The sequence below is a fragment of the Macrotis lagotis genome, chromosome 3, assembly GCF_037893015.1.
Source record: "Macrotis lagotis isolate mMagLag1 chromosome 3, bilby.v1.9.chrom.fasta, whole genome shotgun sequence".
NCBI classification, from domain to species: domain Eukaryota; kingdom Metazoa; phylum Chordata; class Mammalia; order Peramelemorphia; family Peramelidae; genus Macrotis; species Macrotis lagotis.
Window position 1 is genome coordinate 181622673 of NC_133660.1, and position 20744 is coordinate 181643416.

The following is a 20744-nucleotide window of genomic DNA, read 5'->3' on the forward strand; positions in this document are numbered from 1 at the left end:
GAAACTTTCCCAATAAGTTCCAGTATGAAGCAAGAATCACCACTATTACTCAACAATGTACTAAAATATCAGCTATAGCCATAAGAGAAGAAAAATAAATTAATGAAATTAGAATAGGCAACAAGAAATCAAAACAAAAGAAAACAAATGTGTTGATGCTATTCTTAAAGAATCCTAAAGAAGGGGAGGCTAGTTGGCGTAGTGGATGTGGCACCAGCCTTGGAGTCAGGAGGGCCTGGGTTTAAATCCATTCTCAGACACTTAATAATTACCTAGCTGTGTGGCCTTGGGCAAGCCACTTAACCCCATTTGCCTTGCAAAAAGAAAAGAAAAGAAAAGAAAAGAAAAGAAACCTAAGAATCCTAAAGAATTAGCTAAACTATTTGAAATAATTAACTTTAATAAAATTGCAGCATATTCAAAGAACCAACATAAATACTTGACATTTTGATTTATTACTAACAAAATCCAGCAACAAAAGATTAGAAAAAGATATGCCTATTTTAATAATATTAGTAAAATACTTGTGGGTACATGTTAAGATATATCCAGGATCTATATGAACATAATTTAAAAATCTATATTTGCACACAAAGACAGATCTAAACAATTAAAAATATTAATTTTATGGGTAGTTTGAGTCAATATCAAAATGACAATTCTACCTAATTTAATCATTTATTACCAAAGCAATCATACTACCAAAAAACATTTTTCATAAAGCTAGAAAAATATTTTAAAAATTCAACTGTAAAAATGTCAAGAATATAGAAAGAATAAATGAAAAAATATATAAAGAAAGGTAATTTATCCCATCTAGATCTCACACTATATTATAAAGCATCAGACTTCAAAACAATCTGGTGTTGGTTAGAAAATAGAGTGATGGATCAATGAATTAGATTGTTCACAATATACAGTATTAAATAAAAGTCCTTTAAGTTTTATGTTTTATGAACCCAAAGATAAAAAGTTTTGGGGACAAGAATTCACTATTTGACAAAAATTGATGGGAAAAATAAAAAAACAGTTTGGCAGAAACTAGGTATAGACAAGCATTTTCACCGAGATAGAATTATATGACAAGATAGTGTCAAAATAGTTACATCATTTAGAAATTATTGACATAATCTAAGCAAATTAGAGGAGCATGGAATAGCTTTACTTGTAGATTAATGGATAATGGAAGAATTTAGGGCCATATGGGATAGAGAGCATTATGAAATATAAAGTGATTTTAGAGTTTATATTACATTAGAGTAAAAAATCTTAATAAACAAAATCAATGCAATAAAAATTAGAAGGAAAACAGAAAACTAGAGAAGAGGGGAAAAATTACTGCAAGTTTCTTGATAAAGGCCCAATTTCTTTAAAATAAAGAGATTTGAGTCAAATTTATAGGAATATAGTCATTGCCAATGGCTAAGTAGTCAAAAGACATAAACAGGCAATTTTTAGATGAATAAGAAAATGAGATAAAATGGAAGCAGATAAACATTTAATTCATCTGAACTAAAAAAGAATGGTAGCAATCTTGATCTCAGATAAAGCAAGACCTAATTAAAAGAGATAATCAGGAAAACTATTTTATGATAGGCTTTTTTTAAAAGTACCATAGTAAATTGAGTATTATCCAAAAAAATTACAGCAAAATTCTCAAGTAATGACCTCATTTTTCAGTTATGTATTGATGGCATAACTGAGTCATATTTACAAGAAATAAAAACTATTCCTCTCTTGATAAATGTTCAAAGATTATAAACAGGCAATTTTCAGAGGAAGAAATCAAAGTTATCTATAGTAATTTAAAAAATGCTTTAAATCTATATCAATTAGAGAAATGTAACTCTGAGGTACCTCCCTTCCTATTGCTGGAATGGATGAAGAAAAAATAGGTAAACTAATAAATTGGTAGAATAGTGAACTGGTTCAAACAATATGAAGAATAAATTGAAACTACACCCAAAGGACTATAAGGCTGTACAGTTTGAATCATCAATACCACTTCTAGATCTGCATCCCAAAGAGAACAAAAGAAAGACTTTTATGTGTAAATATATTTATAGCAACTCTTTTTGATTGGCACATAAATGTAAATTGAGCATTACACATGTTTGGAGAATGGCTGAACAAATTGTGCCTGATGACTGTGATGCAGCATTATTGTGCTTTAAGAAATGATGTGTAGGGGGTATAGTCTAAGAAAAAAACAAAACAAGAAATATATGAATTGATGCAAAATCAAGTGAAAAAACCTGGGACATCATTGTGTACAGTAACAATTATGTTGTTACATGTTGATATATATCAATTTTGTTATATATATGTATATATATATATATATATATATATATATATATATATCAATTATGATGATTAAAAAAAAATCTTTGAATTCCCTGGTCTATACAATGATCCAAGATAGATCCAGAGGACTTGTGGTGAAAAAGTGCTTATACCTCCTGCCGGAGAACTAAAGAACTCTGAGTGTAAATTGAAGTATAATTATCTCCCTTTCTTAACCAGTCTTGCTTTACTGTGAAATAAGGCTAATATAAAAACCTGTTTTGTGTTTGATTTCAAATGCATAACTCTTTTTATATTGCTTGATTTCTCAATGGGTAAAGGATGGTAAAGAGAGAGAAAATATTTAAATCTCAACTCAAAAAGAAAAGAATGTTAAAAAAAAACAAATTAATAGGGGCGATTAGGTGACTCGGTGGATAGAGCACCAACCCTGGAATCAGGAGTACCTGAGTTCAAATCCGGTCTCAAACATTTAATAATTACCTAGCTGTGTGGCCTTGGGCAAGCCACATAACTCCATTTGCCTTGCAAAAAAAAGAACCCTAAAAAAATTTAATTCATAAATAAATTAATAAAGAAAAAAGAAATGACCCCCCATCCCCAAAAAATCAAAGATGTAATTGCTGAATCTATTTGAATCTATTGGTAATCATGGGAAAAACATGAAAATAAATGAAAAATTGTCAGTTTCACAAGGAATAATGGAAAAACTGAAAAGTCATTTGAAGGAAAAAGATGTGGCTCTAAATCTTATTCTATATGTCACTATAAACTCAACATGGATATACAAACTAATGGTCATAACTTAACAATCCTTAAAGGACAAGATTTTGCAGATTTCATGTCTATGTCTGGGGACAAGATTCTTAATAAAACAAGGAATCAAGATGAAAAATAAAATTAATAACTTGGATTAGATGAAATCCTTCACATAAACAAAGTCAATTCAGTCAGGATAAGAATGTAAATCTTTAGGTAAAAAAAAGTGTGCAATAAAAATTTTTGATAAAAGGTGAATAGCCAAGTATTTATGGAATTAACACAAACATATTTATATTATAATAGTACCTTTATAGGGTCAAAGAATTGGAAATATATCTAATATTTTTTTATCTATCTATATACATTGATAGGGAATAACAAATCATTGTCGATTAATGTGGTGAAATTTTACTATGCCATATGAAAAATGAATATAAAGGACAGAGAGAAGCATTTGACTCATATAAATAGATGAAAGTAAAAGAAACAGAACCAAAAATACACACATGTGTGTGTTTATGTATATGCATATATTCATATATACATATACATATATATGACTATTTTGATGTAAGAGCATAACAAAAATGTTAAAATGGTGCTCAAGTATGATTACCAAATGATGCTGAAATGGAGATGAAAAAAGTCAGTCACTACCTCTTCTTTGTAAATGTGAGAGGCTATAGGTGTAGAACACTGAAGAATGTGTTGATGCATTAAATAGTTTTAGTGAACTAATTGTTTTTTTTCATTCTTTCTAGTGGTTGACTCAGGTATGGGAGATAAAGAAATTAGAAAATGAAGTTGGTTGATTGTTGGGGGCCGCCGACCAAGGTTGGTTGGGTAAATCCCCTGCCCTCTCACTTACCTTTACCCATGGTAAGTCTTCGGTCGTCACCGGCCTCCGAAGAGGAATAACCAGACAGAGCACCCGAGGAAGTGAGGTGGTATTTTATTGACGCGTGATCACATTTCCCTGCTGCTGATCTCTCTCTCTCCACCCGGATGTGTAGCCACCTATATGTCTTAGGCCACACCTCCTTCCACCCTCTAACCCAATAATACATAAGTCTTCTGAAAATCTCCTTATAAGGTACTTCATACAGCCAAGCTAGCCACATCCCTTAGTCCCTCCCCCAACATCTCCCCCTTTTTGTTTAAACAATGGGAAATCCCCACGGTAGGCCTTGAAGCACTGCGTTGCAAGCTTAGAATCTTTTGCAGGTGGCCGCGAGAGCGGGAGCATCCTGTCTTAGGTCATCTCCTCAACCCTGAACCTTACCCGTCCTAGGAACCCGACACCCTCGGGCCCTGTCTTAGGCGGCCGGGCAGGAGAGGTTGCCCGTCATCAGACGCTCCCGTCTTATTCCCGGGGTGTCACATGTCATCCATGGAGGCAAGCCAAACCTGCGGGTCGGCTCCAGTCTCTAGGGCCATGATGGCCTTCTGGGTCAAGAGCCTATATCCATATTGTTGGTGGCGAAGTCGGTAGAGGCACCATACAAGGAAGCATATTATCAGAAGTGTCACAGCACAGGAGGCCCCAAGGCCCCCCCATGAAGCGAACCACCTACCGACTTCCGCAAACCAATTACTTAATCCCTGTTGAATGTCAAAATCAATCTGCGTATTATTGAGACTGTTAACAGCAAGCCGCAGCTCCCAAATCAGCTGATCAAAGTCATTATTCCATTCATCAGTCAGGAGGGAAGACAGGTTGCGTGACAATTCAGCGGCAAATGAGTGGTTCTGGTATGGATGGGATGTCACGCAAAGCCCGGGGTAGTTGTACCGGCACCCCACGGAAAGCGCCCCCCACAAATTATCCATCTGATATTCAACACTGGGATAGGAATGGAGGTGGGTATTCGGGCAACAACGGCCCTTGCATGTCTCGTCCCATTCCAACATTGACTAAGTGTTCAGGAAAGGGTCTCCTCAGTGTCATTGGTCAAGATGAAAATAAAAGGGGGCCACACACAGGCTGGGGTGGCCGGAACTGACACATTGCTTTTAGGGGTAATGGTAGCAGAATCATTGACAGTGGCATTAACCTCACCAAATTCGACCACTCCCCCTCCCCACACAAATGCAAGCGGATTCAGAAGGGAGCAACCCCCCCCTGTCCCACAAAGCAGCCAGTCTTTGAAGGGGTCTTCAATAAGGGTCGTACTGCCATTAAGGGTCCAGCCCAATCCTGCAAATACAAGTCCTTTTCCCCCCAGCCATTTGGCATTGCCGCCAAGGACTCACAGGGTGGAGACCACCGCGGCATTGAGAAGTCTCTAGAGGCTGACAGGTTCACCAGGGGTCGCCAGGCTGTAAGTCCCCTGACTTGTTGACCTTTCTGGCTCGCCGGGGATGCTGTTTGTTGTAGAAATAGACCCACACATGGATCCGTGTATCGATGTACGCTGTAGGCAGCCCATGGCTCGCGTTGGTACTCAGGAACTGGGGGAAGACTTTTGCCTCCCTGGACACAGGTAACACCGCTGGGAGGGCGTGCAGTATCCCCCAGACTTGTTCTTCGCCTCCAGGCGCTGCTCCCTGTCCCAGTCTTAGGAAGCACGAAGACAGTCAGGGTACCTGTGGGTATAAAAAGAGCTCCTCAACCGTTATTGAGGTTGGGCATGGTGGGACAATTCTCTTATAAGTGAAGAGAAAGTGTCCACCGAAACGTGGATAAATTTACGACCCACGTGAGTGACATCCATTTGCCACAGGGCATTGGGGTAACCTCCCCGGGGATTGAGGGCGATCTGTCTAAAAGGGGGTCGAAAGGGAGCACAGGAGCATAACTGACCTGTCCAGTGAAGGGGTCAGTGAAGAGTGGGCAAATATTCCAATCGTCCCAGTCCACGTCTTCGCCAGACTCAACAGCGCGAACAGCGCTGGCTGCCAGGAGACTAGGGCGGGGAGCGCGAGCCCCTAATGTCGCGCGACAGGCCGCCAAACCACGGGGCTGAGAGGGGGCAGCGGAACGGCAAGTCTCTAGTGCACCAGAGGGAGTGGGGGCAGGGGGAGGCAAGGCACCCCAGTTCGCCTCCCACACCTCTGGCTGTAGCACAGAGCCAACGCCCTGATTTTCTGCTGCGTCACCATCCACTTCCTTGTCTGCTAGTCTTGGCGCGCTGACGCCCCAGTGGTTCCGGGTTCTCTTCCGGTAATCCACGGGTGGGGCGGTAGCAGTGGCGCCATCTGTGCTCGACCCCTCACTCCCTGCCGATTTTTTGTGAGCTTTCCCGAGCTCCTCCCACGGGTACATGGGCGGGGGTCTTCCCCCCTCCCCCTCGGAACTATCACTATCTGAGCCCGCTAACGAGTCCCCGACCTGGGTGCCAATCGGTCGGTAACTGGGGACGACCTTCGGGTTCAGGACAGCATCTACCACCCTGTAGATAGCTTCAGAGGGACTTTAAGGCCGCTCTTAGCACACAGTTTATAAAGTTGGGCGGCAACCACCCCTTTTTCCTCGGGCATAAACGCGGGGACACTTCCCTGCGCACCCATTCCATCCTCCCAGCAACTCTCTGTTACTGAGGCTGTCTGGAGAGTCTTTTAACAGACTCAGGCAGTCCCACCGAACCTCCCTTGGGGTCGGCCCTGGGTCCCTGTTCGGGCACCAGAAAATGTTGGGGGCCGCCGACCAAGGTTGGTTGGGTAAATCCCCTGCCCTCTCACTTACCTTTACCCATGGTAAGTCTTCGGTCGTCACCGGCCTCCGAAGAGGAATAACCAGACAGAGCACCCAAGGAAGTGAGGTGGTGTTTTATTGACGCGTGATCACATTTCCCTGCTGCTGATCTCTCTCTCTCCACCCGGATGTGTAGCCACCTATATGTCTTAGGCCACACCTCCTTCCACCCTCTAACCCAATAATACATAAGTCTTCTGAAAATCTCCTTATAAGGTACTTCATACAGCCAAGCTAGCCACATCCCTTAGTCCCTCCCCCAACAGTTGATAGAAGTATAGATAGGTAGATAGATAGATGTATAGACAGAGATATGTAAGAAGGATAGATGGATGATAGATGGAAATATATATATATATATCATATAACATTTTTAAAATTAAAATACATTAAATAATGAAAAATAAAGGAAGAAAAATGCTCCCATCTTTAAAAAAAAGTTTAGAGAATAAAAGATTTAATTTACTATAAGAGTACAGTATAAAAGTCTTAGGTTTCTGTCACTTTTGTTGTTTTATTTTGGTGTGTTCCTTTGTTTATAAGGACAAGGTCAAGAGAACAAAATTTAAATGCTTTATCTTAACCTTAATGGCAATTTATGACCTAGTCTTTTTTCATCCACTGTTCCCATTTTTATATTCTACATTTTAGTTAAATTGGACTTTTATGTATTTCCCTAACTCCTTTTGTTCTATATATTTACTTATGCCATTTTCCCTACACTTGGAAATTACTCCCCCCTACCCTTTTCCTGGGGCAGCTAGTTGGAATAGTGGCTAAAGCTTTAGACTTAGAGTTAGAAAGATATGAAATCAAATTCATCCTCATATACTTCCCAGTTTGGTGACCCTAGGCAAGACTTAAACTTTTTCTTACTACCACTGCTTATTCAAGTATAAAATGGTGACTATAAAAGCACCTACTTCCCACAGTTGTGAGGAACAAAACAGAATAAATAAATAAATGAATAAACAAATAAACACATGTACACATGCATATATGTGTGTTATGGGTACACATTCACATATATATCTATGTGTATGGGGTATACATATGCACATGCATGCAAATATGCTTAGTAGATCACATAATTTGTAGCTGTGACTGTATTATTCCCCACTTTTTCCTCCCCTTCTTACCGAAATCACATTCATTCTTTAAGAACCATGTACTATGTTACTTCCTACATGAAACAACAAACCTCATTTATTGGTAAGTCTTTCCACTTCAGATGAATTTTCAATTCTCTCTTAAAGCATGTAAAACCTAAAAGTTGAGATAAGATGAACAAAAGAAATATGAAAATTAAATATAAAAATATTTTAATTTTTCAAAGGGCAAAGGATGAGTTAAATATGCATGTGTCCTTATACCAAGTATCTCTGCACTGTCACACACAGAAGGTCATTAAATAGATTGAATGGACAAATGAAATAAGTATGCAAATATTCTTTACAAAACTTTAGCAATGCATTAATAATTGTTTTCCAAAGGAAAAAAAATCTTGCATAAAAATATTATTTTAGCAGGGTAAAAGTTTTACCAAAAATATGGGTCATACTCTATTTCATCTGCTTTAAATTGAACTCTCAATATTATTTCACTAGTTCCAAGTTAAGACATGATCTCTCAAAACAAAATGAAACTAAACAACACAATATATTGAACATTTACTAAGAGTCTACTATATGCAACACAATAAAAAAAATAGAAATTCTTTAGTATTATGAGGTTTTAGTTAAAACAAATATCTTTTATGATTCCTCCCACCTTGATTCTGTTTTGAAGGGGAAATTTGATCAGGAACTTTGATTTATTTTCTATTGTAGTCTCATTTACTTTCATTTTAAAGGAAAATGAAGTAAATAGAAGATTTTTCAACATTTTAGTGAGCTCAGAAAATATTATTGCTCCATATGGCCATGTGTTGGTGTGAGCTGGCATACACAGTAGCATATCAAACTTTGTGACTAGAAAGGGAGAGTAAATAAAGCTTTGAACTGGCATTTGTTGGCTGACACTGTGGCTTTCCCTTTGTGTTATAACCCTTTTGGAAGGAGAGAAAAAAATAAAGTTAATTGCCATTTGGTGCTGTTATTGCTGCTGCTGCTGCTGCTGCTGCTGTTTAATGTAAGCTATACTTTACTTGGATTTTGGCAAATCCAGTAGATCAAATACACTTTATTTGGTGAAACTAAGTGTACCAAATAGCCAATATTTTCTTCCTTAAAAACTCTACTTAGATGATCCATTCAAAATATATTGGCTTCAATTTTCTCTTAATTAAAATGATTTCTAAGTGCATTCTAGTTCTAACTTGTAGAAGATACAAAATTCCTTTGTTTATTTGCATAGAATTTTTGGAGTAGAAAAATCTAAAATAAAAAGAATTCAGGGATTTTTTTTTTGGAAAAGTTTTGTCAGTTTATTTTATTTTAAGTTCCTGAAATCACAAAGAACAGCTTTGAGTCAATTCCATGACTTTGACAGGATACAAAATAAACTCATAAAAACGCTGAGTTTTTCTGCATAGTAGCAACAAATTCAAAATGTACACAAAAGAAAAATAATTCCTACTTAAAAATAAAAACACAAATAAAATCATACAATACATAAGCTATTTGGGAGTCAAACTTTCAAGGCACACTCAAGATTTATATAGGCATATGTATAAAACATTTCTCAGAAAAAGAATACATGACATAAATAATTGGAACAAAATTGACTACTAACCCAGAACATTTTATTCATAAATATATTTGCTAGTAGGGTATTTGCTTACATTCCCCAAAATCTGATAAATACTTTGTTATTCAATTTTTTCCAATTCTTTTTGACTCCATTGGGGGGTTTCTTTGCAAAGACCTTATAGTAGTAGTTTATCATTTCCTTCTCCAGCTCATTTGACCAATGAGAAAATGGAGACAAACAGGGTTAAGTGATTTAATTAAGGTCACACAGTCAGTAAGTGTCTGAGGCCAGATTTGAACTCAGGGAGAGTCTTCCTAATTTCAGTCTCAGCTCTCCATCCATTCCAGGAGATAGCTATAATATAAATAATATTATCCCTGTGAAATGCTCCTTGATGTCAAAGATTGTTTGTTTTTGTTTTTATTTTTTCCTCTTAAGAACTCATTACAGAGCTTTACATATTAGAAATGACCAATAAATGATTGTTGAATTGCAGAAGAATAAAGTAAAACTAATTAACTTATCCATAGTGGTTATGGTAGAGGGGAATAAAGGATAGAGGAGGAGGAAGAAAAGGAGAAAGAGCAGGAGGGCTGTCATGCTTCAGCCTGAATCAACTGATACCTGAAATTTTATTACTAGGCTGATTGATACAAATTTGTGAAACCAAATATCTCCTCAGATCCCCCAATTGTTTCTCCTCTCTGCAGGACTAGATGGTGGGGCACTGAAATCTTTTCAAAGCTTAATTTTATAGAGGAATGAGATCTGAACTTTCAAGTTAACTCTTCATTTTCTAACAGCACCTCTATTTAGTTTCCACTCCATGTCACATCAAACCCATATACTGGATACCTAATTTTAGCCCTTTTTCCCCCCTCATTCAGCTTTCTTTCATGAATAACCTTCTTCCATTAGATTGTAAGTTCTTTTTTTCTTATTTGTATTCATAAAACTTAGCAATTACCTGCCAAATAAAGGGCATTTATTGAACTGAAATGCAAAAGGATGTAACTAAGATTTAAAATCTAGCTCATTTGACTCTAAAATCATTTCTCTTCTGATTAGACCATCATACATTATTTTTTTATGCTTTCACAAAAAATAAAAAAGATAACATATCTTTACTTGAATTTTCTAGCTTCTCTCTCCTTTCACTTGGTTCCTCATCAAAAGTGTGAGTGACACAGTAGACAGAGCACCAGTCCTGAGGCCAAGAGGCCACAAACCTACAGCCCACCCCAGAGACCAGTAACCATCCATTCCCATGATACCAGACAGGCTACCCAATCCCACCACCTAGCAAAAAGTAAAAAAGAAAATGTATTAAATTTGACTATCCTTTTCTATGATCTACCCTATCCTCTCTCCCCTACCTCCCCTCTCCCTTACCCCCCCTCTCCCTTACCCCCCCTCTCCCTTACCCCTGTACCCTTTCACCCTTACCCTTTCTCTCCTTTTTTCTTCTAGATCTCTATGCACTATTATATATATATATATATATATATATATATATATATATACATATATATGTATATGTATAATTTCCTTTCTGAGCCATTTCTGATGAGAATGAAGACTCCCTCGATTCCCCTCACCTTCCCTCTTCCATACTATTGCAAAAGTTATTTCTTGACTCTTTTACATGAAATATCTTAGTATATTCTACCTCTCCTTTCCTTTCTTCCAGTACATTTCCTTTTCACTCCATTTTTACGATATATTATGGGGAGAAATGGATGGAGGGAATTATAATCAGTAGCATCAATTCTGGAAGTAACTTCTCTGATTGACTTAGGATAAAGAATACAATCCACCTCAGAGGCAAATTTGATGGTATTGGAACACAGACTAAAGCATATTTTTTTTCTCTTTCTTTCACTTTATTTCTTGTGAGGTTTTTTATTTTGTGGCCAGAGCGGGGATTATGTTTACTGTTACAACAAGACTGATTCAGTAATGTATAAATAAACAATATAATATAATAAAAATATAAAAATATTCTAGCTTCAATCTACAAAGTTTCATATTAATTAAAAAAGTAATTCAACTTCAAATATGTTAGAAACTTAGAATGCACTTTTTAAAAAGTTCTATTTCTTTTGGTTCACCTGTAGGACAGAAATATGTAACATTTCTAGAGTGATAATAACACAAATTTGAATGAGAAGTAATTTTAATTGATCTAAATTAAAACTGAAGTATTAATTAGTAAAGGATTTTTATATCTTTACATCAAAAAATGATTTCATTTAGGTTAGTGTAAGAATTGCAATTTTCTCATTCATATTAAGGGCATGCTTTTCCTTAAAGATAATAATAAACTCCAAGATAATAATGACAGTTAATACCTTAAACCTTCCCTTACTGGAAGATACCTAGTAGCCAGATGTATTTTTAGTGCTGCAGATATAATTCACATTTATTCAACAATAATAAACCAATTTCATTTTATGTTATTGGATTTAAATTTTAGTCATGAATTATGGGTCTACTTTGGGAAATAGAAGATTGCTTAAGGCAAACATGCAGAGAATATTTAAGTGAAAAATGTATACATTTCATATGACTCAGTCTCTTTCAAATACATGAGACTTAATTTCAAACAAATTTTTTCTTTGGGTAGAAATATTTGACATACAAAAGTCTATTACCAAATTACCATGGATTCAACAACTGTGTTCATACTGTCTAATGAAACAAGTACATCAGTTTTCCACAAAAGATATAGAGTCGATTTTGGATATAAAAAAGAAATTTTACTTTTATTCAGTTATTATTTCTATCATCAACATCATCATTATTTGCAATTTCAGCCTTGATATAAGGGGAAAGCAACTAGAATTCTCATGATGTGAAAGTAATGCCTAAAGAGATTGTGAATTCCCCTTCACTAGAGGGCTTTAAGCAACAGATGTATGACCACTTACTGGGTTTTTGGAACATGTTTTCTTATCAACTTTTAAGTTGATGTAGTAATGAACATCCCTTGAGCTCTTGGAGGCTGACAATTGTTTTCTAAAATGGGTATTAATTAAATTCAATTTCTTTCTAATGTTCTGAATTTAAGAAAGGCAATATAACTGATTTTTTTAAAGGACTTATCAGCCACATGTGTCAACACTCTAAAGACTGCATTGATATTGTAAGTCTATGGGGATCATCTGTAGGAATAAGTACATAAATGACTAAGGAGGGATTAGCTGAGTCAGATTCGAAAAGAGGAAGTCAAGGTTTCCAAATTTGTCAATGGTGGAATCTGCCTATGAGTGATCATTACTCCCAGTCTTGATGATAATGGGTAAAATTCAAATTTTTTTTAATTTAATTAATTTATTTTCATCCAGATGCACATGTATATTTTTTAAATTATAAAATGTCCTTCCACCCTCCCTTCCCACTCCCCTCCCCTCATGTTTACAATATTAGTCATTTCCCATATGAGGAATTAGGATTAAGGGAAAGAGATACATAAGAAATAATTTTTATTGTGTTCATTGGATTCTGAAGGGTTGGTTTTTCTTTTTTCTTTTTTTGCTTTCTTTTGTTTTGCTTTTTCTTCCTCTAGATAGAAATAACATTGTTCATCTTCTGTTTAACAGTTGTCCTAGCTCTTTGAAATGCTGAAAGAACATACTTCCATTAAGGGGGGACATCTCACAATATTGTTGTTAATGTGCACATTATTCTCTCAGTTCTGTTACCTTTGCTCAGCATCAGATCCTGTAATTTGTTCCATGGTTCTCTAGATTCTGACCAGTCAATTATGGTTTCTTATTGAACATTCTATAATTCGAGGTTTCTCTTGGTATATCATCATAATATCTGCAAAGAGAAACCTAGAAAATCATATAAAAATTGCTGAAAGCCATTAAGAATTTTAGCAGTTGTAGGATATAAAATAAACTCACAAAAATCATCAGCATGTCTATATATTACTAGCAAGATTCAGCAGCAAGAGATAGAAAGAAAAATCCCAATTAAAATCACTTTAGACAAAATAAGTTACCTGGGAATCTACCTGCCAAGGTAGAATCAGAAACTCTAAAAGCAACTATAAAACACTTTTCTCACAAATAAAATCAGATCTAAATAACTGGTCAAATGTCAACTGTTTATAGATAGACTGAGCTAAAATATAACAAAAATGACAATTCTACCTAAATTAAATTACCTATTTAGTGTCATCCCAAACAAAGTTCCATAAAACAGTTTTATTAAGCTAGAAAAAATAATCACTAAATTAATATGGAGAGAGCAAGGACAACTATATTGGACTGGCTATGGACAATATTATCCCCATTCAGAGGAAGAAAGATAAAACAAACAAAAAGAAACAATAAAAACAAAAACTGACCCTTTAGAATATAATGAACACTTTATAAAAATTATTTTTTTCTTTTAATTTTTACAGAGCAATGGGGTTAAGTGACTTGCCCAAAGTCACATAGTTGGAAATTATTAAGTGTCTGAGGCTGGATTTGAACTCAGGTCTTCCTGACTCCAGGGCCAGTGCTCTATTCACTGTGCCACCTAGTTGCCCCCCAAATTATATCTACCTTAATCTTAATTCCTCATGCTGAAAAAAAAAACTGATATGTAAACATGATTATCAAAAATATGTATGTGCAATGTTAACCACACTGTTTACAGCTGGGGTAGAGAGTGGGTCAGAATGGAGAGTAGAAAGAACTTTTGTAACCTAAAAATATACATGTGCATATGGATAAAAATAATTAAATAAATAAATAAACATATACTAGAAATGCTATGCTTGCTCCATTTTCTTAAATTCAGATGTTCAGAATTCTCTCTCTTTCCACCACTTGAAAATATCATAAATACAGAATTAGTAGAAACTATAGAGGCCCTTTATATATTTAACCTTTCAGTTTACAGGTGGGGAAATGAAGGCCTAAGGAAATCTAAATGACTTTCCAAAAATGAAACAAACGGCAAACATTAAAGTTGTCAAGAAAGCCATGGAAACAATCTTGGTCTTCATCTCTAAAGGAAATACCTATACAAAGGAAGAATAAATATATTTAAATACCGAGGACTCTCGTTTCCACTAGAGTTAAGCATCTCATTTTTGATGTAAGCATACCATTGCTTAACAATATACTTGAGCAAACACTTAATGCTGAACAAAGAAATAACCCAAACCATCTTATATATTTGACTGTTCTCACAGCTTATGGACCTACCATCTACCAGAGAAAATAGAGAGAAGAGAAACAATAATAAGGAAGTACAATAAATAAAAGAAGGGGAGCAAATAAGGAAGGAAAATGAGTATTTTAAAAAATAACTTCTATTAGAGTAAAAGAAATGAATAGGTAATAATTTGTAGAAGATAGTAAAAGAGGACAAAAAAGAAAAGAAGAAGGCTAGAGGAAGAAATCAGACAAACATACACATGGGAGAGTTCAAAGAATAAGAGATGAACTTTAAGGACAGGGCTAAGATAGCCCCTGAAGCTAACATGCTCCCAGAGCCTTTCCCTACTAAAGATAAATGAAGCCTCTACTCTGGCATTCACACTACAGATCCCACCAAGAAAAAGAAGTTTCAAAGAATCTGTAGATATCATGGAGGATCTTCTCTCTATCATGAAGGTCTTTCTCTTTGAGGGAAAAGGTGAAGTAAAGTCCAGGAGGTGGGAGAGCAGGAAAGTCAGCAAAAGGCTTTTAGTCACTGTGGAATCCAGGTACTGACAGCTTAACAACAACAGAGGGCCCAGAAGAAAGATAGCAAGCCAGCAGGGAAGACCCCAGCCTCAAACAAAGTATGAACACTGAGAACACCAGGATAAAAGACATGATTGGGCTGGGAACAAACCAATGTTAAGTCAGAACCTGGACATAAAGGACGAAAAGTTCTCTGCAAAGGCAATGCCTGGACATCTTGATCAACAACAAGCAAGGAATCAGACCCCATCCCCAGGAAAAAAAATATTTGGATCTATCCTTCCTGTACCTAGGAGCAGAGCTAAAGCAAAAAAAAGATGAGTAAAAAAGCTAAAAGAGAACTCACTATAGAAAACTACATTATAGACAAAGATGATAGCAATGTCATGTCTGAAGAAAGCAATGAAAAATGACTCACAGGGGAAGTATCAAAACAGTCTATAAATTGGACTCAAATACAAAAGCTCAATGGAAAGCTTAGAAAAGAATTTAAAAACCAAAGAATAGAGGAAGAATAAAAATGTAAAAAGGAAATGAGAAACATTCAGGAAATTTATGATAAATTGACCAAAAAAATAAACTCCATTAAAAGTAAAAATTACCAACTGGAAAAGGAAACACAGAATCTATTGAAGAAAATAAAAGCTTAAAAATTAGAATTGTATAAATAGAAACCAATGAATTTATAAGACTACAAGATCCCATAAAACAAAATTAAAAGGCTGAAAACACTGAAGAAAAAGTAAAGGACGTTTTAGAGAAAATAGATTACCTGGAAAATAGATCCATGAGAGACAATCATGAATCATTGGACTACCAGAAAGCCTAGACTAACAAAAAATCCTGGTAAACATCGTGCAGGAAATTATGAGGGGGGAAAACTCCAAATCTACTAAAACAAGATAACCATCAGAAGAATTCACAGAATCTCTCCAGAAAGAGATTTCAGGATAAAAGCTCCAAGTCCTGTAATAGCCAAATTCCAGAACTCACAAATAAAGAAGAAATTACTGCAAGCAGCAAAAAGACAATTCAAATACAAAGAAAACATAATCAGACTCCCATAAGAACTATCGGCCTCAATACCGAAGGATCAGAAGACCTGGAATAGCATATGGAAAGAAAGATGGATGTTTAAGGAAAGAGAGGACTTCCAGAATTTCCTGACACTAAGCAAAGAATTCAATCACCAAATACATGACTCAAGAGTTGCATTAAAAAAGTAAATGAAATTGGGAATAAAAAAACAGAACAAAATGAAAACAATTTTGGTCAAGACTATCAAATAGTATATAACAGTAAGAGGGGAAATTTTACACTTCTAATTCTTTAGAACTTTACTTCTTTTAGGATAATTAATTGAAGAGACCTAAAGGATATGGATATAATTGAGTCTTATCTCTCCATTGAAGAGGTACAAGATGACATTACTATGTTTGAGACAAAAAGCCCTGAAGAAAAGCAGGAGTATTAACTATAAACTTAAGTGTCTCATTATCCTTTGACCCACTTTAATTCTACTGTGCATAGCATGAGGGCATCATAAACTTTCAGGTGCTGAGTAGCTAACAGTCATTCATAAAGTTCCTCCAGAACCTCCCAGTATTTAGAGATCTTTAAGATTCTTGTACTTAATTAGATCAGTTTGCCTTAACCAGTGCTTCACTTAATAAGGTGTTAAGTACCCTGGATGGTGGGGGGGGGGGGTAAAATGGGAGAGAGAATAGGTCTTGCTTCACTTAATAAGGGGTTAAGTACTGTGGATGGGGAGGGTGAGATGAAAAGTATGAAAGAAAATAGGCCTTGCTTCACTTAAAGTCACAAGTCATTCCCCAATTGATAAAGTTTCAAAGGATATGAATAGACAGATTTCAAATGAAGAAATTAAAGTTATATATAATCACATGAAAAAATGCTCCAAATCATTATTGATTAGAGAAATACAAATTAAAACAACAATGAGGTTATCACCTCATACCTATCCTATTGGCCAAGTAAAATATAAAGGATCATCAAGGAAACTAATTATTTTGAAATGAATTTTTATTTTTAAAATGTTCATGGACTCCAGGTAAAGATTCCCTGACCTAAAGGATTTCTGAAGTCTCTTCTAAGATTCAACACAATAACAATCCCTCTTTATCCTGTGTTCACAGAAGAAGCTTGTGATTCTCTTACAGTATCCTCCATATTCTGTTATATTTAGTTTTTGAAATTTTATTTTACCTACAATATTTATTAAGTTACTTAAGGAGAGTAGGATTGAGATGTCGCAAAGTTAGTAAAATAGTCTTCCCAACAAAGGATAGTACTATGGAAATAGTTTGGCTTCTACTTTTTTAATATCCTCCTTCTTATTCTCTATCCCTGAGGTAGAAAGGAGGAAGTATTTGAACATTATTTGAATAGCCTTCCAAATTGACCATAGAGAAACACATGGAGTCTGGGAATGGTATTTTACTAGTATTTTAGAGTAGTGGAAGGTAATACCAAGTTTATAATATTCACAGTCAGAATGCTATGAAAAAATAGATGTCAAATTGTAAAATTTGTCCTTATTCAACTGAGTTTTGGAGATATGGAGGTACATAAAGGAAGGCTGGAGTACTGGATGAGATATATATATATATATGAATTAATATGAATGAATAATCATATATATATATATGATTATTCATTAGTTTACTGTATAGCAAATAAAGGACAATAAAAGGAGTTCAATTTTGCTGATTCCTGAAAAATCTTCATGCTTATAGACCAATTCAAAGAAGAATGTACATAGACTGGATTTTAGAAGTGTTTTAGAATTGACTTCTGGAAATCCAAAAGATATTCAACTGAAATGAAATATTTCTGATATACTCCCACTCCCCAATCCCAGATGTAATGGAGCAGATCTGTAGTAGAAAATTTAATCTTAAGAACTATGTTACTGGGATTTCAGGTAATCCTGACTCCAGGGGTGGTGCTCTATCCACTGTGCCACCTAGCTGCTGCCACCCCTCCTGATTTCTAATAGAACAATAATGTTCCATAACATACATATACCACAGTTTGTTAAGCTATTCCCCAAATGAAGGACATTCATGTAATTTCTAATTTTTTGCCACCACAAACAGGGCTGCTATAAATATTTTTATACAAGTGAGGTTTTCACCCTCTTTTCTCATCTCTTCAGTGTATAGACCTAGTAGTGGTATTGCTGGGCCAAAGGGTATGCACATTTTTGTTGCCCTTTGGGCATAATCCCAAATTGCTCTCCTGAAAGGCTGGATGAGTTCACAGTTTCTGATATGACTATGGATTACTTTGATTTCATGTAAATTGTCTTTGCATATCCTTTGACCATTTGTCAATTGGGGTTTTTTTTTGAAAATTTGAATCAGCTCTCTGTATATTTTAGAAATGAGTCCTGTCAGAAATATTAATAGCAAAACTTGCTTCCCAATTTACTACATTTCTTTTGATCTTAGTTACAGTGCTTTTGTCTGTGCAAAAGCTTTTTAATTTAATGTAGTCAAAATTAACTAGTTTGTTGTGAATGATGTTCTCTATCACTTCCTTGGTCATATACTGTTTCCGTTTCCATAGATTTAACAAGTAAACTACTCCTTGATCTTCTAGTTTTCTTATATTTTTTTATGACTAAATCCTATATCCATTTGCATCTTATGTTGATATAGGGTGTGAGGGATTGGTCTAATCTAAGTTTCTTCCATGCTAACTTCCAATTTACCCAACAGATTTTATCAAAAAGAGAGTTTTTAACCCAATAGCTGGATTCTTTGGTTTTATCAAACAGCAGATTACTATAATCATTTCCTGCTATTGCTCCTACTCTATTCCACTGATCCATGAATCTATTTCTTAGCCAATACCAGACAGTTTTGAAGACCGATTCTTTATAATATAATTTTAGATCTGGTAAGATTAAGTGACCTTCTTTTGTACTTTTTTTCATTGAATCCCTGGAAATTCTTTACTTTTTATTTCTCTATATGAATTTACTTACAACTTTTTTCTAACTCATTAAATTCATTTTTGATTGGTAGGGCACTAAACAAGTAGTTTAGTTTTGGTAGAATTGCCATTTTTATTATATATTAGCTCAACCTATCCATGAGAAGTTGATGTTTGCGCAGGTATTTAAATCTGATTTTATTTGCATGAGAAGAGTTTTGTAATTGCTTTCAAAAAGGTTTTACATCTACCTTGTCAGGTAGACTCTCAGGTATTTTATTTTGTCTGTGATTACTTTGAATGGGATTTCTCTTTCTAACTCTTTCTGCTGCATCTTGCTAGTCATACATAGAAATGCTGAGGATTTATGAGAATTTATTTTATATCCTGCTACTTTTGCTAAAGTTGCTCATTATTTCTAGCAGTTTTTTGGATGATTTCTTGGGATTCTCTATGTATACTATCCTGGCATCTGCAAGGAGTGAGAGTTTTGTCTCCTTCTTCCCTATTCTAAATCTTTCGATTTCTTTTTCTTCTCTTATTGCTAAGACTAACACTGCTAATACAATATTGTATAGTAGTAGTGATAATGGGCATCCTTGTTTCATTCCTATTTTTATTGGGAATGCCTCAAGCCTATCCCTGTTGCATATAATGCTTATTGATGGTTTCAGATAGATACTGCTTATTATTCTAAGGAGCAAACCATTTATTCCTACACTTTCCTAGTGTTTTTATTAGGAATGGGTGCTGTATTTTGTTTTTTAGTTTTTGCAGGGCAATGGGGGTTAAGTGGCTTGCCCAAGGCCACAAAACTAGGTAATTATTAAGTGTCTAAGGCCGTATTTGAACTCAGGTACTCCTGACTCCAGGGCTGGTGCTCTATCCACTGTGCCACCTAGCTGCACCAGGTGCTGAATTATATCAAAAGCTTTTTCAGCATCTAATGATACGATCATATGATTTCTGATAGGTATGTTATTGATATAATTAATTATACTAACAGTTTTCCTAATATTGAACCCACCCTGCATTCCTGGAATAAATCCTACTTGATCTTAATGTATTATCCTAGTGATAACTTGTAATTGTTTTGCTAAAATTTTATTTAAGATTTTTGCATCTATATTCATCAGGGAGATAGGTCTGTAATTTTTTTCTTTGTTTTAACGGTTCCTGGTTTAGGTTTCAGCACCATATTGGTGTCATAGGAAGAGTTAGGCAGAGTTTTGTCTTCGCCCATTTTTGCAAAGAGTAAATATATAGATATAATTGAAACCAATTGTTCCTTAAATGTTTGATAGAATTCATTTGTGAATCCATCTGACCCTGGGGATTTTTTTCTTAGGGAGTTCAATAATGGCTTGTTGAATTTCTTTTTCTGAGACAGGGTTATTTAGGTTTTTAATTTCCTCTTCATTTAATCTGGACAACTTTTATTTTTTTTATATTGATCCATTTCACTTAGTTTGTCAAATTTATTGGCATAGAATTGGACAAAATAATTCTGAATTATTACTTTAATTTTTTCCTCATTGGTAGTAAGTTCACCTTTTTCATTTATGATACTAGCAATTTGGTTTCCTTCTGACTTTTTTTTTTAATCAAATTGACCAGTGGGCTATCAATTTTATTGTTTT